Source organism: Salmo trutta, chromosome 8 (genome assembly GCF_901001165.1).
Source record: "Salmo trutta chromosome 8, fSalTru1.1, whole genome shotgun sequence".
Classification (NCBI taxonomy): Eukaryota; Metazoa; Chordata; class Actinopteri; order Salmoniformes; family Salmonidae; genus Salmo; species Salmo trutta.
In genome coordinates, this window is record NC_042964.1 from 41,513,214 (window position 1) to 41,540,297 (window position 27,084).

General features: G+C 45.3%; 1 protein-coding gene across 4 annotated transcripts in view; it reads left to right on the forward strand.

The window, feature by feature from the left end:
• Positions 1-27,084, forward strand: part of LOC115198976 (synaptotagmin-1) — a 238,873-nt gene that overhangs the window by 116,962 nt on the left and 94,827 nt on the right. The window contains exon 1 of one of the 4 annotated variants that reach the window (XM_029761446.1): positions 4,012-4,033. The exons of the other annotated variants lie outside the window; for them this stretch is intronic. The gene's annotated coding sequence lies outside the window, so the exon portion shown is untranslated. Of the gene's footprint in view, positions 1-4,011; positions 4,034-27,084 lie in introns of those variants that run through there. 4 annotated transcript variants of the gene reach the window in all.

Sequence of the window (27,084 nt, forward strand, 5' to 3'; positions counted from 1 at the left end):
TGGTGGAGAGTTTGGAATCTGATTGATTGATTGCTTCTGTGGACAGGTGTCTTTTATACAGGTAACAAGCTGAGATTAGGAGCACTCCCTTTAAGAGTGTGCTCCTAATCTCAGCTCATTACCTGTATAAAAGACACCTGGGAGCCAGAAATCTTTCTGATTGAGAGGGGGTCAAATACTTATTTCCCTCATTAAAATGCAAATCATTTTATAAAATTTTTGACATGCGTTTTTCTGGATTTTTTTGTTGTTATTCTGTCTCTCACTGTTCAAGTAAACCTACCATTAAAATGATAGACTGATCATTTCTTTGTCAGTGGGCAAACGTACAAAATCAGCAGGGTATCAAATACTTTTTTCCCTCACTGTAGGCAGTTGGATAGGCTATTTACAGATGGGTTATGTACAGCTGCAGCGATCGGTAAGCTGCTCAGATAGCTGATGCTTAAAGTTAGTGAGGGAGATATAAGTCTCCAACTTCAGCAATTTTTGCAAGTCGTTCCAGTCATTGGCAGCAGAGAACTGGAAGGAAAGGCGGCCAAATGAGGTGTTGACTTTGGGGATGACCAGTGAGATATACCTGCTGGAGCGAGTGCTACGGGTGGGTGTTGTTATGGTGACCAGTGAGCTGAGATAAGGCGGAGCTTTACCTAGCAAAGACTTATAGATGACCTGGAGCCAGTGGGTCTGGCGACTAATATGTAGCGATGGCCAGCCGACTAGAGCATTCAGGTCACAGTGGTGGTTAGTATATGGGGCTTTGGTGATAAAACGGATGACACTGTGATAGACTGCGTCCAGTTTGCTGAGTAGAATGTTGGAGGCTATTTTCTAAAATGACATCGCCGAAGTCGAGGATCGGTAAGATAGTCAGTTTTACGAGGGTATGTTTGGCAACGTGAGGGAAGGGGGCTTTGTTGCGGAATAGGAAGCCGATTCTAGATTAAATTTTGGATTGGAGATGCTTAATGTGAGTCTGGAAAGGAGAGTTTACAGTCTAGCCAGACACCTAGGTATTTGTAGTTGTCCACATATTCTAAGTCAGAACCGTCCAGAGTAGTGATGCTAGTCAGGCGGGTGGGTGCGGGCAGCGATCGGTTGAAGAGCATGCATTTAGTTTTACTAGCGTTTAAGAGCAGTTGGAGGCCACGGAAGGAGTGTTGTATGGCATTGAAGCTCATTTGGAGGTTTGTTCACACAGTGTCCAAAGAAGGGCCAGATGTATACAGAATGGTGTCGCCTGCGTATGGGTGGACCAAGGAATCACCCGCAGCAAGAGCGACATCATTGATATATACAGAGAAATGAATTGGCCCGAGATTTGAACCCTGTGGTACCCCCATAGAGACCAGATGAGAGATAGGATTGAGATAAGAAGTGAATGCGTACAGTGTGTTTGCGCCTTTCATTAGCTCATAGTACTGTTTGGATTTCCACGTTTTTCCCTCTAAGTCCATAGTCTAGTAACATACCCTATGGAAGTCCGAGAGCATGACGGCTCACATTGCCATTCCATGATGAAATATTCTCTCTGATTGAGCCGTTTCATGCAAGACGTTTCGTCCGCCTGCTGAGACGGGAACAGCTCTTTACCCTCCAACCCCTAGGGTCAGTAATTAATACCCCAGGGCCCTGTTTAGTCACTAACCCTTTTACAGCTGCCTGCATTTAATGTTCACAGAGCCATTACGATCAGCTAGCTTGAATCTCACCTAGACGACGATCCATGGCTTTTCACTGTTGTCCTCTTTCACTTAGTTCCCTCCTCTCTGAGAACTCAGCGAGATCTATCACTGACAGACTGCATGCTATAGCTAATCAGACACTGGAGGTGTTAACTGGACTGCAGTTTGCAGTCTACAGCTGTGTTGTTAGAACATCGTCTGTGGAGCTGAGGTGTTGGGGTGTGTGTGTGTGTGTGTTTGTTTGAGAAGCTGTGGGGTGAGCTCGTCAGGGAGATGGAAGATAATCTCCACATACACAGACATGGATGTCCAGCCCAACCCCCCTTTTTTCCTCCCTTTCCTGTCTTCCTGAGACCACTGGGGGTGGAAATCCGCCCTGTCCCCACGCAGCGTCGTGCCTATCCATCCCCACGCAACACACACATACACGGCCACAGATTGGTGGGCTTAACAACCACAGCTTTCTGACCGAGACTCAAGCTTTTAGCCAAACAAGCCAACTTGTAAGGAAGCTTAAACCAGGTGAAGGTAATCATTAACACAGCCTGCCTGGCTTGTCTGTTTGCTTTTCGTTGCCTTGCCGCTGGGCTGGCTACAGTGTCCGACAGCCCTGTGTGTCATCACAAACACCATGCGCCTCCCACTCCACATGTTTTATCAGCTTAACAAGGCCTATTTCCATCATGTAGGCCTCACAGGTGTAAAGGGGAGGCTGTAGAGGGTTATGATACACCACATCTGTCTAAGCCTGAGGCTCCCTTCTTCTACTTCAGCCCACCGAAAGACGCCCATTGTTTTTGAAATAGGTAAAGTTGACAGAGCTCCATTGTAAGACTTGTGTGAATACTGGTTGAAGATCAGTTGAGGAGATTGCATGAGTTGGGAGTTTCAGGACCTCCAGCGTGTGGGGGGCAGGGCGGTTCAGGGTCAGAACCTTAGTGGTTCTTGAATAATGGAATTAAACCACACCAAACCAAGCCTCTACTGCCAGGGGACTCTTTTGAGGTACACAAGCCCATGCTAATACAGTCCTCCACTGTATATGGTGGATGACCTTTGGATGACCTTTGGCCAGGTCGCAGTTGCAAATGAGAAATTGTTCTCAACTAGCCTACCTGGTTAAATAAAGGTGAAATAAAAAAATTACATAAAAAAATAAATATAATGAATAAACCATACATTTACAGTTCATTGGGAAAGTATTCAGACCCCTTGACTTTTTCCACATTTTGTTATGTTACAGCCTTATTCTAAAATGGATTAAATAGTTGTTTTCCCCTCATCAATCTACAAACAATATCACATAATGACAAAGCAAAAACAGTTTTTAGAAATGTTTGCAAATGTATGAATGTACTGAAATATCACATTTACATACGTTTTCAGACCCTTTACTCAGTACTTTGTTGAAGGACCTTTGGCAGCAATTACAGCCTCAACTCTTCTTGGGTATGATGCTACAAGCTTGGCACACCTGTATTTGGGGAGTTTCTACCATTCTTCACTGCAGATCCTCTCAAGCTCTGTCAGGTTGGATGGGGAGCGTCTCTGCTATTTTCAGGTCTCTCCAGAGATGTTCGATTGGGTTCAAATCCGGGCTCTGGCTGGGCCACTCAAGGGCATTCAGAGACTTGTCCTGGAGTCACAGCTGCGTTGACTTGGCTGTGTGCTTAGGGTCTGAATACTTTCCAAATGTACTGCAACTACCTTATGCTCTGTTGATTGGATGGCCTAGTTTATTTCCCTTGGCTGTTGCTGCCTCTCTCTGGGTGTGGTGTATTTCCCCTCAGCTTTACATCTGGCTGTGTGGAGCGGTGTTGTGAGGCAGCACCTTTACAGAGAGAAAGAGAGAGAGAGACTTTCTAAGCTACAGATAGAGGGTCTGTGTACTATCTGTGAATGTATGGTTTTGTACAAGGAAGAGAGAGACTATTGTTTTTAAGAGCAGAGAAGGAGGCCGTGGGTGGTTACATGTCAAAGAGCGACTATCAAAGAGAGAAGGAGAGAGAGAGAGAGAGAGAGAGAGACGGTGTGAGTGTGACAGAGAGAGAGAGAAGGGGAGGGGGCTGGAGTAGGTGGGCGGGAAGAGTGGGAGGGAGTGTCAGAGAGAGGAAAAGAGAGATGAAACAAGCAAGCAAGGGAATCAGAGCTTGCCTGCCGGAGCTGTGTTGTGTTTGGTGTGTGAGCGTAAGTGAGCGCTAGCTGATCCATCACGGTGTGAAAGGGACCTCGCTGAGCGTTCAGCCCCATCCTCGATCTCCCTCAACCCCCCAGAGCCCTTCCAGAACCCCCCCCCCCCCCCCCCCCTAGGCTGTAAGGAGGACTCAGGCTTGAGCACGTGCTGCCAGGTAAGACACAGAGAGCATGGAGGCTCTCCGCTGAGAGAGCTTACTGTACAGAGAACAGATCGTGAAAGCGCTTAGCGGTGCCTGTGTATCGGGAGGTGATTCCTCAGACATGATGATCTTATTGGAATGGATGTGGCTTGCAAGGAGCAAGGTGAAAGGTGTTGTTTCTCATCTGTGTCTGTGTCTGTGAGTGTGTCAGTGAGTGTGTCAGTGTGTGTTTGTGCACGTCAGCTGACGCGGGTCACAGGGCATATGTAACCTGATTGGAACAGGTCAGCTTGTATGTGAGAGCAGTCAGTTTGTTTCTGACTCTAGCTCCTCTTTAATGGCAGATGTCAAGGGACATCAATACTGCCATTTACAGAAGAAAAAAACAAAATAGGAAAAGGCGGCTTTTGATTTGGATCCCGTTTAGTAAATTGGCCTTAATAGCTGTTGTTTCCGTTGTTTTCTGATGTATTTCATTGCTCTCTTTTGTGGCGAAGTGCTGTTAGATATTGTCATCATCGCAGGAGTTTGTCTCAGAGCATGAATAAAGGATTACTGTACATATTTTCTCGCCTCACTCCTGCTGAAAGACTGGCATGCCGTCTTTCACCCGTTCCACGAAAGCTGACAGCAAATAGCTGTGTGTTTGTGAATGCACGATATGTGTGTGTGTGAACGCATGCATGTGTGTCTGTGTGTTCGTATTTGTGTGTGAATACGCATCTGTGTGTGTGCGTGGTTGTGTGTGACCCGGCTGGACATGGCGGCAGAGTTGAAAGCATCCGTGGCATTAGTGAACGGCTGGGATGAGCGGAGTCCCGCTGGTGTTGGGCTGAGCTCCAGATGCAGCGCTGGAACTGGGAGGGAGGGAGGGCTGGATATTCAGTGTGGAGCAGCAGAGCCTCCGTCTCCATATGAGACAAAAGACTGGATTCTGCTGACTGAATGATGAATGATTATCAATCACCAAAGAGGAAAATGGGGTTGTCACCAACATAAAATACAAACAGGGACATTACAAACCCACAGCATACACCAGAATAAAATAGCTTCTCAGTGAGAATCAGCTTTCCTGATATTAAAGAGTAGGGCCTATTTTTTACAGGCAAGATGGATGAGTAGAGTTATTATTATCTAGCCTACCCTCCACATAGGTATCCCCCCTTCCCACGGACTGATGGATGATAGTCGGATGGAGACAGTCGTATTGAAATCATTGTGGCTCCTCTCTCTCTTTCTCCTTCTCTCTCCCCTCTCTCTTCCCTCTCTCCTCTCTCTCTCTCCCCTCTCTCTCTCTCCATCCTTCTCCCAAGTCTTTATTTGAGATGAATTGATCCAGTCCTCTTTCTATTCCTCCAATCCTTTCCCTCTACTATAAATAGGTCAAACCCAGAGCACGGATCCAGTGGAACGGTGATTAACATTCACAGTTGTTCCCTCATTTAGAAACATGAAAGAGTGGAAGGTTGTCTTATTGTGGAGCTTCAAACGCCTCCTCTCCATTTCCTTCCATTGTCCTCAGCTGGTGTAATCCATGAAAGCCAATGCACGGCCAGTTCTTTTTTTACACATGAATCGAACCTGTCGGATTTCAATTTCATTTCACCTCTTTGCGCCAGGTCTTTTTTTCTCTCTCCTGGCGGCATATCTAGCGTATTCACATCCACTGTAACAATCTGGCCTTTGGAAAATGGATTTGCACTTCCAACAGGGGTCAAGGTAGGCTGAACAATGGACCATGGCTCTACAATCGGGTCTTGTTCAGAGTTATTGTTACCGTTCATATTCATAGAACTGTTAAATGAAGAGATACTCAGCTTTCATCTGGTTCATTTTGAATGGGACAATGTTTAGTGATAGACTGGTGGACACTTGCTGTTTGTACAATTGATTCCTTGGTTAGTGTGGAACTTTTTGGGGATTTTGACCAGAGCTGTAGTTTCAGCATGTATGAGCACGACAATGAGATCAGGACTCATGCTATAGTCTCAAGGCTGAAAAGTAAACAGACAGACAAGCTGTGTGTGGTGTGTTGTGTGTATGGTGTGTGTGGTGTGTATGGTGTGTGTGGTGTGTATGGTGTGTTTGTGTGCACGCTCGCATGTGTGTTCATTTCTTTGCATCAATAACTAATGGGCTTCTATCTGGCGCTCTCACTCAGTTCAAACAGTGTTGTTGTTTATCTAGCAGCTCTTTCAGTTAAGTAAATATGTTTGCCTCTGACAAGCAAAGGGTAAAGTTGGAGCAGCGTGTGACCTTCATGCAACCTTGTAGTGACGTTGGGATGTTTTGGGGTTATTTAGTGGTGGCAGAAGAGTATATTGGATATCTAGTGTCATAAATATAGAAACCAGGGTGATAGAAAAAGGAGAGAAAGAGAGAACGAGAGATACAGAGAAAGAGAGAATGACAATTCCAACAAGGTGAATCAGAGAGAGAAGGGAGGAAGAAACAAGGTGAATCAGAGAGAGAAGGAAGAAACAAGGTGAATCAGAGAGAGAAGGGAGAAACAAGGTGAATCAGAGAGAGAAGGGAGGAAGAAACATGGTGAATCAGAGAGAGAAGGGAGGAAGAAACAAGGTGAATCAGAGAGAGAAGGGAGGAAGAAACAAGTTGAATCAGAGAGAGAAGGAAGAAACAAGGTGAATCAGAGAGAGAAGGGAGGAAGAAACAAGGTGAATCAGAGAGAGAAGGGAGGAAGAAACAAGGTGAATCAGAGAGAGAAGGGAGGAAGAAACAAGGTGAATCAGAGAGAGAAGGGAGGAAGAAACAAGGTGAATCAGAGAGAGAAGGGAGGAAGAAACAAGGTGAATCAGAGAGAGAAGGAAGAAACAAGGTGAATCAGAGAGAGAAGGGAGAAAGAAACAAGGTGAATCAGAGAGAGAAGGAGGAAGAAACAGGTGAATCAGAGAGAGAAGGGAGGAAGAAACAAGGTGAATCAGAGAGAGAAGGGAGGAAGAAACAAGGTGAATCAGAGAGAGAAGGGAGGAAGAAACAAGGTGAATCAGAGAGAGAAGGGAGGAAGAAACAAGGTGAATCAGAGAGAGAAGGGAGGAAGAAACAAGGTGAATCAGAGAGAGAAGGGAGGAAGAAACAAGGTGAATCAGAGAGAGAAGGGAGGAAGAAACAAGGTGAATCAGAGAGAGAAGGGAGGAAGAAACAAGGTGAATCAGAGAGAGAAGGGAGGAAGAAACAAGGTGAATCAGAGAGAGAAGGGAGGAAGAACAAGGTGAATCAGAGAGAGAAGGGAGGAAGAAACAAGGTGAATCAGAGAGAGAAGGGAGGAAGAAACAAGGTAAATCAGAGAGAGAAGGGAGGAAGAAACAAGGTGAATCAGAGAGAGAAGGGAGGAAGAAACAAGGTGAATCAGAGAGAGAAGGGAGGAAGAAACAAGGTGAATCAGAGAGAGAAGGGAGGAAGAAACAAGGTGAATCAGAGAGAGAAGGGAGGAAGAAACAAGGTGAAATCAGAGAGAGAAGGGAGGAAGAAACAAGGTGAAATCAGAGAGAGAAGGGAGGAAGAAACAAGGTGAATCAGAGAGGAGAAGGGAGGAAGAAACAAGGTGAATCAGGAGAGAAGGGAGGAAGAACAAGGTGAATCAGAGAGAGAAGGGAGGAAGAAACAAGGTGAATCAGAGAGAGAAGGGAGGAAGAAACCAGGTGAATCAGAGAGAGAAGGGGAGGAAGAAACAAGGTGAATCAGAGAGAGAAGGGAGGAAGAAACAAGGTAATCAGAGAGAGAAGGGAGGAAGAAAACAAGGTGAATCAGAGAGAGAAGGGAGGAAGAAACAAGGTGAATCAGAGAGAGAAGGGAGGAAGAAACAAGGTGAATCAGAGAGAGAAGGGAGGAAGAAACCAGGTGAATCAGAGAGAGAAGGGAGGAAGAAACAAGGTGAATCAGAGAGAGAAGGGAGGAAGAAACAAGGTGAATCAGAGAGAGAAGGGAGGAAGAAACCAGGTGAATCAGAGAGAGAAGGAAGGAAGAAACAAGGTGAATCAGAGAGAGAAGGGAGGAAGAAACAAGGTGAATCAGAGAGAGAAGGGAGGAAGAAACCAGGTGAATCAGAGAGAGTGTCACGGAAGAGGCATGTTTAGACAATGGACGTGTGCGTGTGTTTGTGTATGTGTGTGTTTGTGTGTGTGTGTGTTTGTGTGCACGCTCGCATGTGTGTTCATTTCTTTGCATCAATAACTAATGGGCTTCTATCTGGCGCTCTCACTCAGTTCAAACAGTGTTGTTGTTTATCTAGCAGCTCTTTCAGTTAAGTAAATATGTTTGCCTCTGACAAGCAAAGGGTAAAGTTGGAGCAGCGTGTGACCTTCATGCAACCTTGTAGTGACGTTGGGATGTTTTGGGGTTATTTAGTGGTGGCAGAAGAGTATATTGGATATCTAGTGTCATAAATATAGAAACCAGGGCGATAGAAAAAGGAGAGAAAGAGAGAACGAGAGAAACAGAGAAAGAGAGATACAGAGATACAGAGAAAGAGAGAATGACAATTCCAACAAGGTGAATCAGAGAGAGAAGGGAGGAAGAAACAAGGTGAATCAGAGAGAGAAGGAAGAAACAAGGTGAATCAGAGAGAGAAGGGAGAAACAAGGTGAATCAGAGAGAGAAGGGAGGAAGAAACATGGTGAATCAGAGAGAGAAGGGAGGAAGAAACAAGGTGAATCAGAGAGAGAAGGGAGGAAGAAACAAGGTGAATCAGAGAGAGAAGGGAGGAAGAAACAAGGTGAATCAGAGAGAGAAGGGAGGAAGAAACAAGGTGAATCAGAGAGAGAAGGGAGGAAGAAACAAGGTAAATCAGAGAGAGAAGGGAGGAAGAAACAAGGTGAATCAGAGAGAGAAGTGAGGAAGAAACAAGGTGAATCAGAGAGAGAAGGAAGAAACAAGGTGAATCAGAGAGAGAAGGGAGGAAGAAACAAGGTGAATCAGAGAGAGAAGGGAGGAAGAAACAAGGTGAATCAGAGAGAGAAGGGAGGAAGAAACAAGGTGAATCAGAGAGAGAAGGGAGGAAAATTCAAGGTGAATCAGAGAGAGAAGGGAGGAAGAAACAAGGTGAATCAGAGAGAGAAGGGAGGAAGAAACAAGGTGAATCAGAGAGAGAAGGGAGGAAGAAACCAGGTGAATCAGAGAGAGAAGGAAGGAAGAAACAAGGTGAATCAGAGAGAGAAGGGAGGAAGAAACAAGGTGAATCAGAGAGAGAAGGGAGGAAGAAACCAGGTGAATCAGAGAGAGTGTCACGGAAGAGGCATGTTTAGACAATGGACGTGTGCGTGTGTTTGTGTATGTGTGTGTTTGTGTGTGTGTGTGTTTGTGTGCACGCTCGCATGTGTGTTCATTTCTTTGCATCAATAACTAATGGGCTTCTATCTGGCGCTCTCACTCAGTTCAAACAGTGTTGTTGTTTATCTAGCAGCTCTTTCAGTTAAGTAAATATGTTTGCCTCTGACAAGCAAAGGGTAAAGTTGGAGCAGCGTGTGACCTTCATGCAACCTTGTAGTGACGTTGGGATGTTTTGGGGTTATTTAGTGGTGGCAGAAGAGTATATTGGATATCTAGTGTCATAAATATAGAAACCAGGGCGATAGAAAAAGGAGAGAAAGAGAGAACGAGAGAAACAGAGAAAGAGAGATACAGAGATACAGAGAAAGAGAGAATGACAATTCCAACAAGGTGAATCAGAGAGAGAAGGGAGGAAGAAACAAGGTGAATCAGAGAGAGAAGGAAGAAACAAGGTGAATCAGAGAGAGAAGGGAGAAACAAGGTGAATCAGAGAGAGAAGGGAGGAAGAAACATGGTGAATCAGAGAGAGAAGGGAGGAAGAAACAAGGTGAATCAGAGAGAGAAGGGAGGAAGAAACAAGGTGAATCAGAGAGAGAAGGGAGGAAGAAACAAGGTGAATCAGAGAGAGAAGGAAGAAACAAGGTGAATCAGAGAGAGAAGGGAGGAAGAAACAAGGTGAATCAGAGAGAGAAGGGAGGAAGAAACAAGGTGAATCAGAGAGAGAAGGAAGAAACAAGGTGAATCAGAGAGAGAAGGGAGGAAGAAACAAGTTGAATCAGAGAGAGAAGGAAGAAACAAGGTGAATCAGAGAGAGAAGGGAGGAAGAAACAAGGTGAATCAGAGAGAGAAGGGAGGAAGAAACAAGGTGAATCAGAGAGAGAAGGAAGAAACAAGGTGAATCAGAGAGAGAAGGGAGAAAGAAACAAGGTGAATCAGAGAGAGAAGGGAGGAAGAAACAAGGTGAATCAGAGAGAGAAGGGAGGAAGAAACAAGGTGAATCAGAGAGAGAAGGGAGGAAGAAACAAGGTGAATCAGAGAGAGAAGGGAGGAAGAAACAAGTTGAATCAGAGAGAGAAGGGAGGAAGAAACAAGGTGAATCAGAGAGAGAAGGGAGGAAGAAACAAGGTGAATCAGAGAGAGAAGGAAGAAACAAGGTGAATCAGAGAGAGAAGGGAGGAAGAAACAAGGTGAATCAGAGAGAGAAGGGAGGAAGAAACAAGGTGAATCAGAGAGAGAAGGGAGGAAGAAACAAGGTGAATCAGAGAGAGAAGGGAGGAAGAAACAAGGTGAATCAGAGAGAGAAGGGAGGAAGAAACAAGGTGAATCAGAGAGAGAAGGGAGGAAAATTCAAGGTGAATCAGAGAGAGTGGCACGGAAGATGCATGTTTATACAATGGACATGTGTTTGTGTGTGTGTGTTTGTGTGCGTGCGCTCCGACCCGTGTACTACTCTCCCTGGCTACTACATGTTTCGCTCTGAGCGACAGCCAGGGCCTCTTACTTTCCACTCTGCTGGACTCTGTCCTTCCTCCGTGACTCACCACCTCAACGCCCACTCTGATTGTCTATCCATCCTTACTGCAGGGAGATGGAGAACAGAACTCAACTTTGCCAAATGTCCAGGGTGATGTCTGCGGTCACATTGGTGGTGGTCTCTCATGAAGCAGTGACCAGAAGCTTTATTCACAGAATACATTACTGTATTCTTAGAATGGAATTGGATATGAATAGAGATTGATTGTGTGGTTTTCAATAAGTGAAATGACTGGGGTAACTAATGGTAGTTTGAGAATTGGGAATTCATTTGGTTTTTGGTGTTTGGTGGTGGTCTCCTTATTTTGTCACATGACAGCTCCAAAGCAAACAAGGCTTGAAGGCGCCTGCCTGCCGAGAGCTGGGCTCATTTAGACACATCCAAGCAGCATGGCCAAACAGCTCCCTGTAGCCAGCAGCCAGTTAAATTCAGCACCCCCTCTCTCCGGACAGTTCTTTTTGGGTTCGGCACAGCAGTGCTGGAGGTTTCAGCACCTATATCATCTGACAGCGCTGCCTGCTCAGACAAAGCAGTGCTGGGGGTTTCAGCACCCCTCCTCTCCTGGACAGGGCCAATCAGTTCAGCTGCACATCATAGAGGTGAGAAAGAGGGCTGAAAGATTTCAGCACCACCTTCTCTAAACAGCGACAGCCAGTCAGTGGACTGCTAGGTGACAGTGGATTGTCAGGAGAGAGGTGCTAAAGAGACGCACAATTACCCCCATGCCAGTGGGCTGAACTGAGTGTGTGTGTTCGTGAGTGAAGGACCTGAAGCTGCTTCACTAAAATGGGTCATATATAGCAAGCCATAATGCATTCCACCTTTGATAAGATAACAAAATCCATTTCGCAAATCTATTCTTAGAGTGGCAGTATCAGCTAATCTTTTTCCAGTGCTGGCGCTTTCGCAGTTACCCCACAGATTAGGTTTTGACCCTCTGACGAACTGGAAGCCACATCAGTTAATGTTTTAATCCTGAGAATTAGGAGAATCCCTTGTTCCTGAACGTTGGATTCATGTCTGGGATATGTTTGCACAAGACGCCATCCAAACACTAGGTAATGGCTTCAGCTGCTGGTATGTTTGGCTACAGTGAGATTATGGGTTTGATACGGAGCTTTTTCGCTTCTCTGGGCAGTGGATGTTCTATCAGGAAGAAGTTAGCCACATGCTTTCCATATGTTAGTGTGTCATCCCAGAGCCCAACCCAGGATAATAGAAGGAGGTCCTCACGCACGCACGCACGCAAATACACGTGCACACACACACACAAATGCCTCATTTCACAGTCCCAACCAATGTAATTCATCCTTGCTATCCGTATTAAAGTGATGTACAACTCAGCATCGCTTTGTCGATTCACCTTATTGATTTTAATGCATATTTTTACAATGCCCCTACCTACGACACATGCAAGCCACAGCGGCCATATGATTCTGATTTATAGAGCCAGTTAAAGCCTACCAGTACTATTAATATGTTTTCACTCATTCAATGTGTGGGTTGTTTGAGTCTTTAGCGGGCCTTGTAACTTCTGTTAAAAGTATTTGACAGCTGTGCATTTGGATCAGTGTGAATGTCATGACTCTGTGAAAAAAAGGCAACATTACATAAAAACAGATTATTTCTATTTGCCCTAATAGATGAAAGATGCTTTGATCCGTCGCCCTAAGCTTTGGTGATATGGTCGGTGGGACCGCGCATGGAACCATTGTAGATAGCAGCCGCACGGAATTCTTCTGACCAATGAATATCATCCCAATATCCCAGAGGGGTTATCACACACTACCAGCACCATACCCCTCTCTCTGGGCTTTACCCCTTCTACACATGTCCCATAATTGAGACAACATGGGGTAGCCAACCAGGGTCATTTGTATGTTGGAATTAACATAATTGAATAGGCATGAGTTAAGTGTGTTCCAGTGGTGTGTTAATAACATGGTCAGTGCAACTGAGGCAGGCAAACACGTGTCACTGTGTTTGTTCAGCTCAACACTGCTCCAGTAGGAGCATCCATCCGTTCACTCTCTCTCTCTCTCTTTCCCTCTCTTTTCTCTCTCCCTCTCCTTTCCTCCCTCTATCCCTCCTGCTGTCCCTGTGCAGTGGAGGTGAATGGGGTAATTTTTCACTCTACCGAGGACGCCCTTGTTTGTGGTAGCTAGCTGGGTGAAGCCAGAGAACTGGGCCTGTGTGTTAACGTCCAGGCTCGCAGCGCTGCCGTGTGGACTTGGCGCCCCGTGTGGGGACCGACTGGCCCCAGGGATTCAGACAGACAGTCGCTGGACTCCAGCCAGTGGTTCATTTCCCCTGTGTGTCACACAGATGTGCATGGTGAGAAGCGACATCCTGGCCCTATTGCCTTACCTAGTAGCCCCATCTCCCAGCTCTGACCAAAGCTCATCTTTCATTTTAAAAGCTTCTGTCTTTGTAGTGTCTTTCTACCCAGAGTCCACTGGTAAACCCCCACTCAGGTGCAGCTATAGCCAGTGTATGTACTGTATGTCAGCCAGCTGCACAAAAGCAGAAGAAAGTCAGAGGGGGCAGGGAGGTGAACTGGAGTGAAAGCGAGGGTATGATGGGAGAGGGAGGGAGGGAAGGAAGGGGAGAGAGCGAGAGAGAGAAAGAGAGAGGATGATGGTAGGATGGGGGGGGGGGATTTTTCCGTCCCAGCTGTCGTCCTTGTTACTGGGTTTGTGTGAATCAGAGGTCTGACTGCTGCTGCTCGCCTGTTTCCTCCCCCTCTGTGTCTGAGTGATCAGGTTCCACCCTGGGCGGAACAACCCTGTCTGATTCTGCACAGTAGGGACAGCTCTCCGACCTTAAGACAACACTCAGACCAGCAGCAGCAGTAGTAGTAGTAGTAGTAGTAGTAGTCAGTGGCGGTCAGTGCCGTTTATGATGAGGGAGGACAATTTTCTTTGTTCATGAGCATGGCCTTATTTCTATTACAGCATGTTGTATGACTGTCATTTACATTCCATTCACCCAGTTCAATGTAACATTGATGGGTTTAGGCTACTACATGATACTCAAATTTCCACTATACCATGAGGCTGCTGCAACCTAGCCTATGAATTAAAGTTTACAACGCAGGTGCACACAGGTCGAGAAAAATATTGGAGATGACAGACAGTGACACATTCAATACCGCCTTGCACACTCTTGCCTGCATCTAGCTTATCTAGGGTGTAATCATTAGTCCAACAGTTGCAAACGACAGTTTATTGGATAAATTCAGGTATTTTTATCCCTGTTTTGTTTGCTTCTGTTTAAGAAATGTTTTTCAACAGAATCGGCGGAATGAATACACCCCTGATCATAGCAGCCACGTTGTATTCATTCTAGCCTCTATGCACTCTCCTCCTCTCACATTTCACTTCGTTTGTGGACTTCAAGGAACAACACATCAGCTGTATTTGACCAGGTGAAAAAAGCTTTCCAAGCCAGACCATATCATAAACGCTACACACAGTCTACATCGTTGTCACCATATTAGCTAAAGTAACATCCTAGTCAACGTAGCTAATAGAACTAATGTGTTACTAAACCCGCTACAATTGTGCAGTAACGTTGAAGTGTATAGTCAGTAAGCAGTTGCACCGGTGCGCTCCGGTGGCAATAAATTAATAAAACCTTGATGTGGAAGAATTCCAGTGTTGTGTTGGATAATCATAGCCAGCTAGCTAACATAGCATCCCTCTGTTTGAGCCTGTAGTTTGAGTAACTAAACTAGCCAGCTGCATTTGCTAGCTATGTGAGTGAAACTGAAAGTGAGAAAAAAATGACAATCTCTCTCTCTCTTTTGCTTCTCCTTCATTTTTGAAGAAATTAATTTTTTGAAAACGGTTTAACTATTGTCTTTCTCTTTGAGTCAACTACTCACCACATGTTATGCACTGCAGTGCTAGCTAGCTGTAGCTTATGCTTTCAGTACTAGATTCATTCTCTGATCCTCTGATTGTGTGGACAGTATGTCCTGATAGGTTGGAGGACTTCCTCTGGAAGTTGTCATAATTACTGTGTAAGTCTATGGAAGGGGGTGAGAACCAAGAGCCTCCTAGGTTTTGTATTGAAGTCAATGTACCCAGAGGAGGACGGATGCTAGCTATCCTCCAGCTACACCATGTTGCTACCCTACAGAGTGCTGTTGAGGCTACTGTAGATCTTCATTGCAAAACAGTTTGTTTTAATCACATTTTTGGTGACATTTGAATATATTTAGTATATCTTTTCAATCTTTTACAGTTTTTATTTGTATTAAATTCAATAAGGAGGATGGTCCTCCCCTTCCTCCTCTGAGGAGCCTCCACTGGTAGTTGTAGTGGTGGTGTTGGTCGTGATAGTAGTAGAAGTTTTAGAAGTAGTTGTAGTTGTTGTTGTATTAGTGGTACTTGTAGTCATGGTTGTAGTAGTTGTTGTTGCTGTAGTAGTAGTTGTTGTTTAGTTGTAGTAGTAGTTATAGTAGTAGTTGTAGTAGTTGTAGGTGTAGCAGTAGTTGTCGCTGTAGTGGTAGTAGCAGTAGTAGTAGTTGTAATAGTAGTAGTATTAGTTAGTAGTTGTAGTAGTAGTAGTAGTAGTTGTAATAGTAGTAATGCTTGATTAGGGGGATAGTATGGATCACCTTATTGCTACAGTATATTTGGGATACTACTGCTAAATATACTCTCCTTTGAACAGCACCATTTGTGTGTTTAAGATCATTCATCCCATACAACTGAGGCCCTTCTGTTTGACACTGTCACTTTAATTGATTAGCTTCCTCCAGAAACCAAGGTCAATTTTCTTAGCTCTTCTCTGCTCCCTCCTCCTATGAGATGGGGATATTGATGACACCTTGACTGAGGCCCCTTCTTGCCACTAGATAATGATGGAGGTTCGACATTTCCCTACAGTGATGCTTTACATTCACAAGGGTGATAGACAACTAACCCAGGCCTGTATCCTCTCCCAGTCAGAAATCCCACTCAGGCCTGTATCCTCTCCCAGACAGAAAACCCACTCAGGCCTGTATCCTCTCCCAGTCAGAAATCCCACTCAGGCCTGTATCCTCTCCCAGACAGAAATCCCACTCAGGCCTGTATCCTCTCCCAGACAGAAATCCCATTCAGGCCTGTATCCTGTCCCAGACAGAAATCCCACTCAGGCCTATATCCTCTCCCAGTCAGAAATACCACTCAGGCCTGTATCCTCTCCCAGACAGAAATCCCACTCAGGCCTTGTATCCTCTCTCAGACAGAAATCCCACTCAGGTCTATATCCTCTCCCAGACAGAAATCCCACTCAGGCCTGTATCCTCTCGCAGACAGAAATCCCACTCAGGCCTGTATCCTCTCCCAGACAGAAATCCCACTCAGGCCTATATCCTCTCCCAGACAGAAATCCCACTCAGGCCTGTATCCCCTCCCAGTCAGAAATCCCACTCAGGCCTGTATCCTCTCCCAGTCAGAAATCCCACTCAGGCCTGTATCCTCTCCCAGTAAAAAGCAGCTTAATTAATATCACGACGGTGCCGTTCTGTCTTAAAAGATTCTGAGGGATCTTAACGTGGATGTCCGGTATTGGTTTTTAGAGGGGAAAACAGAGGTGTTATCTGGAAATGTTACACATTTTCTTTCCACCAGGAGCAGGGTAGATTGTGTTAAATGGAGAGCAATTACTTCTCTTAGCCGTCCATTTGAGAGGCCTTATCAGCCCATCAGCAAGGCCCGATCCTGGAGACACAGATCCCCATTAGAGGTGTGCCTTGCATGACAAATGCAGCAGCACAGTCTCTCTCTCTCTCTCACTTTTTTTTTATCTCTACCCTTACCTCTCTCTATCTTGTACACACACACACACACACACACACACACACACACACACACACACAGACAGAGAGAGACACACAGAGACACACACACACATACACACAGAGAGAGACACACACAGAGACACACACACACACACAGAGACACACACACACTACACAGACGCACACTCACAGTCTTTCCGTCTAATCTTTTGACGTTGCGGCTCATATTTTCCTCATTTGCAAGGCTGTCAATGAAAAAACTCAGCATCAAAGGTAAATCCGGCATCAGGGGGAACTTTCGGTGCCCCATTGTAACACTTTTATTAAACGAGCAGAACTGAATTACATTGACTTCTCTCTCTCACCTCCTCCCTGCTAGGACGGCTGCTTGGAGCTGGGGAGAGGAGGGTCGAGAGGGGGGTGGGGGGTGCGGAGGGGTGTGGAGGGGTGCGCGTGCGATCTTCATGATTAACGCCAGGAGATACATTTCATGTATTATTCATCTTTCGTCACCTCCGCCGAATGGAGGCTGGCAAATCTTTGGGGCACCTTGTTCCTGAAAACGTAAGCCAAATAAACGCATCGATAAAGACTCTCTCTCCTATTCCTTCAAATGTGGTGAAGGAGCTCCTCTCTGGTTGTGAAAAGCCTCCAACGCCCTCGAGACTGTTTGTGAACAGATAGTAAAGATGAAGACGTAGCTGCCAGGAAGCCTTGTTACAAACCTGAGGGAGCTCATCTTACTATGGCTAAGCAACCCTAATAAGTTCCATATCTGGACTATTTCCATTGACACCAACCTATTCAAGGTGGTGTGGGACAACTGAGTGAATCTCTTTTCTATGCCGTTTCTTTATGGTTAAGTACACTGTTTGAGTAATACAAAGATTAGTGTATGCACGCACGCACACACACATCACCCTGGTCAGTTGAAATTCAATCCCAGACCCCTTTGGAAAATAGCCAGTATTGTTTTAACTCCACAGCTGATAATAACCTCTTTCTCTGTCTCTCTACCATAGCTGTCAGTATAAATAACTCCTCTACCTCTTGATATGATAAACCCTTAGGAGAAATGAATTACCCAGGATGCACAGGGAGTGGCAAACACACACTAAAAATAAGATACTGGATTATGATGGCCCGGTTCTCCTTCTTGAATGATCTCTATGCAAACTACATCTGCCACCCACACTTATTATTTAATTATGTTGATTTATATTCAACATTTGCATTTTTTCCAAATCCCTTAAACCAGTTGCTAATGGTCTGACCCACGCATTCAGAGCCATGGATAGATGCCTGTGTCCTTGAATGGCTAATGGATGTTACATAACCTCAAGGTCACAGGTCATAGACGGGCGTCCATCTTCACCTGTTGAATGAAATATCACTCAGGAGTTTGTTGTGTTAATGTAATGGCCAATCCCAGATCAGATTCACAATGAATAAACGTAATGTAGAGTATGTTCATTCACGGTAGGCAGGCTTTATTATAAGACATTTCACTATGTGAGAGGTTTGCTATGGATCTTTTGAAACCATGAAGCAGACGCAGTAAGTTGACATGCTGTCTCTAGATTAGAATCAATGACACAACAATACGAATAGATCACAGGAGGCTGCTGAGGGGAGGACGGCTCATAATAATGGCTGAAACGGAGCACACGGAATGGCATCATAGAAACCATGTGTTTGATACCATTCCACCTATTCCGCTCCAGCCATTACCACAAGCCCGTCCTCCCCAATTAAGGTGCCACCAACCTCCTGTGGACTAGATATATGGAGTTACATGAATAATTTACAAAAACTCCGTCATAGCATTTTGCGACCCATCATTGCAACATGAGTTGATATATTAAACCAATACACCCGAGCCATTCAGAATAACTATGAGGTCACCCTGGTACATCACTCTGTAATTGGAAACAAAATTAGATGTCATTCACGTTGTTCTTAAACCTTTTCTCTGTATGAGAGGTTGTCTGGTGTTGCACACACACACACACACACACACACACACACACACACACACACACACACACACACACACACACACACACACACACACACACACACACACTCACACAGAGGCTTAGCTCTTTGTCTGTGAAATGAATGGCACCCTAGGGACCTGCTTGGACCCCCCTTGACTGGCCCAGGTCCACCCAGCTCAGTGAGACTCTCTGGGCCCCACTTCCTCCACCATCCATCCCCCCAGCCGTCAATCCAGCTATCCATGTTAAGCCTGAGTGGCACTAAAGAGGACAGCACCCCCCCACCAACTCCTTCCAGCACAACATCCAACCTCTCCACCCAAACCTACCCGCTAACTCAACCCCTGGTGTGTGTGTGTGTGTGTGTGTGTGTGTGTGTGTGTGTGTGTGTGTGTGTGTGTGTTTGTGTGTGCGTGTGTGTGTGTGTATATCAGTAGATAGTGTAACACAAACGCTACAGTGATAGCAGTTGCATGTTACATTGCCACAAGCAATTAGCTGTAGTATTGTGCTGTTATTGTGGATAAATCTATGTAGATTTATGGATGGCATTTCTATTAAGTACATGACTCACCCTGCCAGTGTTACAGGGTTATTGAGCTGTAGCTCCTGAGCTTTTAAGATGTAAATCATGAATGTCCGCAATGACTCATTGGCTTTAACAACACTGTATTGATACGGACGTTATGTACGAAGTGCACCACTGTTTCCGGTCACACATTATTGTTGCACTGATGTACCATCAACTGTACATGCACCCTGTTTATCAATGTGATCCAGCTGTAGTATGAATTATGGCACTACATGTTTATTTTTAGGGTCTTTCTTGTCTGCTTGCAGTGGGCGTATTGTGTGCCGGTGTGTGAGTGTGTAGTATGCTGTAGGACCTCAGTCATGTCCCAAGCAGACAGGGGGAGTCACGTTCCACCGACACACAACAGAGTACTCAAAGGAGTGTCAGACCGCCCTCTACAAACCACCACTGAATTATCGAACCAGACGTCTCCCCAGCCCAGTCACAACAGTGCATGGGATGCTTTTGGTAGGAGCTGTTGAAGTTGATGATGGTTGTACACAATTAGAATATATTATGCCATTAAATCCATTTGCGGGTGTTACCATGTTTCCCTTGGAATGTGTGTGATTCGGAGAGCGGTGTGTACGTCCTGTAATGGATGTTTTAATTTGCCTTCAGTAGAGTTCTGTTAAATGCACGCTAAAACTGAGGAGCTCCACATTGTCTGTTTAAATTAATGAAAGCTTTCTAGGGTTGTTGAGAGGACAGGGACGTAGAATGGAACAGCTTGGCCAGTCAGACACATGCCGGTACTTCTAATTAGAGATTTTTAACAGCACTTAATGAAGTCCCCAGCCACTTTTAAATTAAAAGTAACATTGTTTTGTTTGGGATTTGCTGAAAGGAAGAGAAAGAACAAAAGAACGAGGGAGGGAGAGGTGGAAAGGACATAGAAACAAAGAAGCTGGAAGGAAACAAAGTGGCCACCCTCCAGGAGGGGCGGTAATAAGATAAGCTCTACAGCAGCGTGTGTTCGGTGTGCTCACAGATGGCCGTCCTCCTCTCCACCGTCTCCGCCTAGTGGAAAGCGTTCCAACCTCTCCCAGCTTCATTTATCTCCTCCTCACAGCCATGCCACAGGGAGCCGGCGCTGCCTCCCCCTCTCTATCCTCCCTCCCTCCATCCCCTGGGAGAAGTGGAGCCGTGTCCCCTGCTAGCCCCAGCCAGCTACTCCTCCGCCTGGGAAGATAGGTTCTGGATCCCAAGGTGACAAGGAAAGGTTCTGGATCCCAAGGTGACAAGGACAGGTTCTGGATCCCAAGGCGACAAGGACAGGTTCTGGATCCCAAGGCGACAAGGACAGGTTCTGGATCCCAAGGCGACAAGGACAGGTTCTGGATCCCAAGGCGACAAGGACAGGTTCTGGATCCCAAGGCGACAAGGACAGGTTCTGGATCCCAAGGTGACAAGGACAGGTTCTGGATCCCAAGGTGACAAGGACAGGTTCTGGATCCCAAGGCGACAAGGACAGGTTCTGGATCCCAAGGTGACAAGGAAAGGTTCTGGATCCCAAGGTGACAAGGACAGGTTCTGGATCCCAAGGCGACAAGGACAGGTTCTGGATCCCAAGGCGACAAGGACAGGTTCTGGATCCCAAGGCGACAAGGACAGGTTCTGGATCCCAAGGCGACAAGGACAGGTTCTGGATCCCAAGGCGACAAGGACAGGTTCTGGATCCCAAGGTGACAAGGACAGGTTCTGGATCCCAAGGTGACAAGGACAGGTTCTGGATCCCAAGGCGACAAGGACAGGTTCTGGATCCCAAGGTGACAAGGACAGGTTCTGGATCCCAAGGTGACAAGGATAGGTTCTGGATCCCATGGTGACAAGGACAGGTTCTGGATCCCAAGGTGACAAGGACAGGTTCTGGATCCCAAGGTGACAAGGACAGCTTATTGATCCCAAGGTGACAAGGACAGCTTATTGATCCCAAGGTGACAAGGATAGGTTCTGGATCCCAAGGTGACAAGGACAGGTTCTGGATCCCAAGGTGACAAGGACAGGTTCTTGATCCCAAGGTGACAAGGATAGGTTCTGGATCCCAAGGTAACAAGGACAAGTTCTGGATCCCAAGGTGACAAGGACAGGTTCTATTGTACTTACTGTATGACAGTTATTTAAGTGAATATTCTGTCCGTCAAGATGTTTTAATTGAAAAGACCATGGCTTGAGGACTAAGACAGGTGTTAAGCAGGTGTTATGGCTCTGACAGTGTGGTTCAGGTTATGTCTTTTCAGGAGAAGGTGTCAATTGGTCTTGGCAAGGTGGCAGCAGTACTGACACAGGAGACTCAGCCAAGGGCATTTGACAATAGGGATGGTAATAAACACCAGGCTATATCTTCCTATGACTGTTCTTTACTTTGAGTAATACACCCATTACTATATGTGTTTTTAGTCAATGAGGAAATATCAGCTTCTTAGAACCAGAAGCAGACCAGTACTTGTTGTACCAATGAAAGTGAAAGAGGAAATTAGTCAAACATCTATTTTTGAGCGCTGACTTTTCTCTCAGATTTCAGAAATGTGTAATGGGACATTGAGAGAAAAAAAAGGTATTCACACCATGCAAGATCCTGGGTTGCCATGACGCCCGTCATCTGTGTAGGATAATCGGATTCCCACTATAGCTGTAAAAACACACTCATTCCAGTCTTTCTGGTTGATCCTCAGAACTACACTATTCATTCACCCCAAGGAATTTGACCCCATGACCCGCTATTTATATCTGCCCTATCGAGGGAGAGGATCAGTGGGAAGCAGAATGAAAGACTATTGAAGAATGACTACTATGCTACTATGGCAATAGGATGGATGATGAGCTCTGCACACACCAGCTCTCTGTTGTCTTTGACACTACGTTATTATTAGAAGAAGATGGAAATAGAGTGGTAGGATGGTTAAGGATAGAGCCAGAAATATGCCCCGTACCTTTTCTGAATCATGATCCTCTCATATTTAATTAGATGCTGTCTAGGTTGAAGAAACCCAGATGGGATTTGATCTGATAAGGCGCTGCTGGAGATTTCTTCAGACACTGTTATTCTGGAAGAACACAGCGAGCGGACACAACATTACGGCCGTCTTCCTTATCATTCTTAATGGCTGTTGTATAGTGTCTGTGAAATATCAAAACCCTGAGTGAACAAAACAACCACATGTAATAGTGTTTCCCCAAGCCAGAGGCCAGAAGATTTTCATTTGTTTCATTTCACCCCGGCTCCCACTCATAAGATGTGACATTATTGCTTTTTCAGACCCTTTTAGACTGCAAAATGACCCTGATTTGGTTGAGATTGGAAAAGGCGGGAAGAAATGTTGGCCGAAGTGTAGCCAGGCTTCGTCTATTACATCTATCATCTGCGCCCCAGTATGACAACTACAGATCTTCTCCCCCTGGCCCAAGATAAATGAACTTATTACTGCACAGAGCCATTCAAAATAGGATCATGACAAGCATGGCAAATGCCTTTCCTCTGGAATATACAGACCTGCCAGACATCGCCTGGGGTATATCACAGCTCCCCAAGATGACCTTGTCAAACACAAATGAGAGAAAGTGCTGGATACATGGACTATCTGGTCACGTCTAAAGTATCATCTAAACTCCATAGTGTTCTATGTGTGTCTATGAATGTCGATGTCGTCTAGACAGTTTGCTTAAATGAACACCGTAAACCCAGGTCAGTTGGCTGTTGATGACACACTTGTTTAGCTTAAATGGAAACTTCGGGATTTTGCCAATGAGGCCCTTTATCTACTTCCACAGAGTCAGATGACGTCCTCGATACCATTTGTATGTCTCTGGTTCCATTATGAAGGAAGTTAGAGGTAGTTTCACGAGCCAATGCTCACTGCTGTAGCAGGTTCATTAAATGGGAGTCAGTTGAGGATAGGTATTTTAATTGTAATTGTTGTGTTGAAAGGGTTGAATGTTATTCAAGACCACCATGTTTTGTTCTTTAATCAAATTAACTAGAGCTAGCTTTGCATTAATAAAGCATAACGATAATAATAATTATAATAATTGTCAAAGATCGTCATTATCACCCATAGAATAACTTCACACTGATGATCAGTTCAAGCCTGACCATAGTAATATTCTTAATCTGGTTAAATCCAGTTTCAAACCAGTTTTTGTAATGTACAGTAGCACATTCTCCTCTTGTTAACACCAGTTTATTTGGCTCCTCCCTGTGACAACCCTGGCCAGGTTCAGCCGTTTATCTTTCTGACTCTTACCTTTATCTTTGCCCTTCAGATGAGACCCACTCCTCACTTGGTGTTTATGCAACTTGTAAGCACCTGACATCCAGCGAGCAGCGCTGACTTCAGTTCCCCTGGGTCAGTCTGGGATCTGTCTCCGCTGCACACTGGAAAGTCAGGCAAGAGTCGAACCGAAGCGCATCCCTGCGTGTTGAGTTATGGGGCCAATCAGGAGGGATATTTACGGAGGACTCAACAGACATCTGGTGGGAGATGACTGATGCAGACAACCAGGATGGGCGTGGTCAGGTGGCCAGTCAAGGCAGGAGACGGGGATTTGATTAGGAACAATGTGAATGACCTCAATCTGTCAATTTACAGGAAGTTGATTTGAGTGATACCTGCTGTGCTTGTGCTGTGTATCATGACATGTTATACTGTGTATAAATGCACCATTTGATCCACATTGAAGGAGGTAGTAAAAAATGAATACGGCAGTAAATGAGTGTCAGTATGCTCCAAGTGAGACACAGTGTCCTCACTTGCTCCAAAAGCAAATCAGGTATATTCTGGACTAAATAGCATCCCAACTCCACAGTAACAGCTGGATATTACCATCCAGCTGTCTCAGAAACCATTGACAAAAGTGTTTCCCCAGTTCAGCAGTCTTTAAAGAGATGTTGAAATACATCTAATATCAATGAGGTTGGGAAGAGGTGATCATCTCTCTCTCTCTCTCTCTCTCTCTCTCCCTCTCTCTCTCCCTCCCTCTTTCCCTTGCTCGCTCCCTCCCTAGTTTGTTAAATGGCCTGGCCTCCTGGCAATAAACACCTATTTGGATGCATATTTGCCCGAGCCACTCCTGTAAACACTCCTGAAGCCGTCGGAATGGAATTTTCCAAAGCGGGCATAGTATAACTGAACATAGAGTAACATTCCGGTTAGTAATCGGTATTCTGCAGGCTTTTTGGACACTTTTACCTTGGTGACAGGAGCCATTACATGTCTCGGTGTTGTGTGATGGATCTTTTCCCCGTCCAGTTTCAACCCAGCAGCAGTTTGGGGATGTAGTGATCTCATAGAGGGAGTAGTAGTTAGCTGTGACAGGAAGGCCATTTGAAAGCATGGCTGATTTTCCTCCGTACTCCCACTTGGGCTGACTAACAGCTTGTTCAGTCAAGGGTTATCAGCCGCAGATTGTTTGAGACAATAAACACAATCAAATATGGGGGTGGAGTTTTTAGAGAGCACTAGGCCTGAAGCACTAACTTCTCAGCGTAACTTCTCATCGTACACCTCGTATCTTAATTATTCCTTCTCTTCCTATCTGTTCCTTCTTCATTATTTTTCCCATCGCTTTATTCCTTAGAGAGTGCATTATCTTTGAAACGTTGATTATTTGTGCCCTCAAGCGCTTTAACAGCTCTAGATGACAAATAGCATTATTATTGAATATAAATGACAATTACGTATGCATTTCACCTTTAGCTTTGCGCCTCGTTTAATATTCAAGTGTCTTCTTATGAAATATGGACTTTGACATGAGCGTTTAATTACAGTGGCATTTTTACGTAGAGGAATAGTGTCAGGAACACACTGAGGTGTTGCTGACAGCCTTAGTGTGTTTTATTAAAGATCCATAGTACATTTCCACTGAGGACATTTCCATCATAATTCCCCCAGATGAATTCACTCTGACACGAGGGTAAACTACAGTAACTTACTGTAATTTCTAACCCTCCATCCGGATCATTAACAATCCAACCAATGACATCTGGGCCCTGCCCCTGAACATGTAATGGGTTCAATCAATCGCCTGTTGAGGAGCTACAGAGGAGCAATGCTTAGCAACAGGTCAGAGTCTAACAGTGGGGTGCAGCCTCTCTCCTCCCCGAGTGAATCACCTCTAACCCATTTCACAGTAATCATGATTCATTTTGTTTACCCCTTCACCAATCAACATAGAGAATGGCACCTGTAATTGCAGAGGACAGTATTCCAGAGTTGGCAGAAAGAAAACTCCATCTTGAAACTCTAGTGCCTCTTCTCCAAGAGGTCAGCGACATTTCCCATAAGAAGAAACCATATACTATCTAATGGCACGTATGTGATTGGCCTAATAGTCTTCTTCAACCACCATGTTTGCAGTGTTGGTTGTAATATTACAGTACATGCATACACACACACACACACACACACACACACACACACACACACACACACACACACACACACACACAGACGTCAGCTCAGACAGACAGACAGACAGACAGACAGACAGACAGACTGACTGACTGACTGACTGACTGACTGACTGACTGACTGACTGACTGACTGACTGACTGACTGACTGACTGACTGACTGACTGAAGTCAGCTCAGAGAGACAGACAGACAGCTCAGACTACTCAGACAGACAGACAGACAGACAGACAAAAGTCTGCTCAGACAGAGAGACAGACAGACAGACAAAAGTCTGCTCAGACAGAGAGACAGACAGACAGACAAAAGTCTGCTCAGACAGAGAGACAGACAGACAGACAAAAGTCTGCTCAGACAGAGAGACAGACAGAGAGACAGACAGAAGTCTGCTCAGACAGACAGACAGACAGACAGACAGACAGACAAAAGTCTGCTCAGACAGAGAGACAGACAGAGAGACAGACAGAAGTCTGCTCAGACAGAGAGACAGACAGAGAGACAGACATAAGTCTGCTCAGACAGAGAGACAGACAGAGAGACAGACATAAGTCTGCTCAGACAGCAGTCAGCTCAGACAGAAGTCAACTCAGACAGAGACAGACAGACAGAAATCAACTTAGAGAGACAGACAGACAGACAGACAGACAGCTCAGACAGACAGACAGCTCAGACAGACAGACAGACAGACAGACAGACAGACAGACAGAAGTCAGCTCAGACAGACAGACAGACAGACAGACAGACAGACAGACAGACAGACAGACAGACAGACAGACAGACAGACAGACAGACAGACAGTCAGCTCAGACAGAAGTCAACTCAGACAGAGAGCCAGACAGACAGAAGTCAACTCAGACAGAGAGACAGACAGAAGTCAGCTCAGACAGAGAGACAGACAGACAGAAGTCAGCTCAGACAGAGAGACAGACAGACAGAAGTCACATCGTTCCGTTCTTTAAGCAAACCGAATCGCACTGAATCGTTTCAAACAAAACCTTATCATTCCTGTATCGGAGCCCAAGTATCTAGATCAGTATCGAATCATCTCCTGGAGCCCAGTCACAATGGTCAAGCTTCGCTTGAGGTCAATTGGAAATCTTATGTTCCTAGATGATGTCTAAAGAGGGAGTGTTTCCCCTGTATCATCTCTGTTGTCTCCATGGTGCTCCTTTTGTCTTGCCCTCGTCACTCATCTCCTATAGGAAAAAGGAGGGAAAACAAAATAAATCGTCTCATGTTTCATTTTGTGCATTGAGAGAAAGGTTTTGTAAAGTCTCCTGATTAGCTATTGTGAAGGTATCTCCGTCTCAGCACAAACACTGAACACAGTGAAAGGAAAATTAGGTAGTTCGTTTCCAGAGTAATCATCATATTGAAGCAGTTGAACATCTCTGTATGAACATCTCTGTATGAATACTGCATAGGGAACAGGTACAGTGGTATATATCAGCCCTGGTTCAATGAGA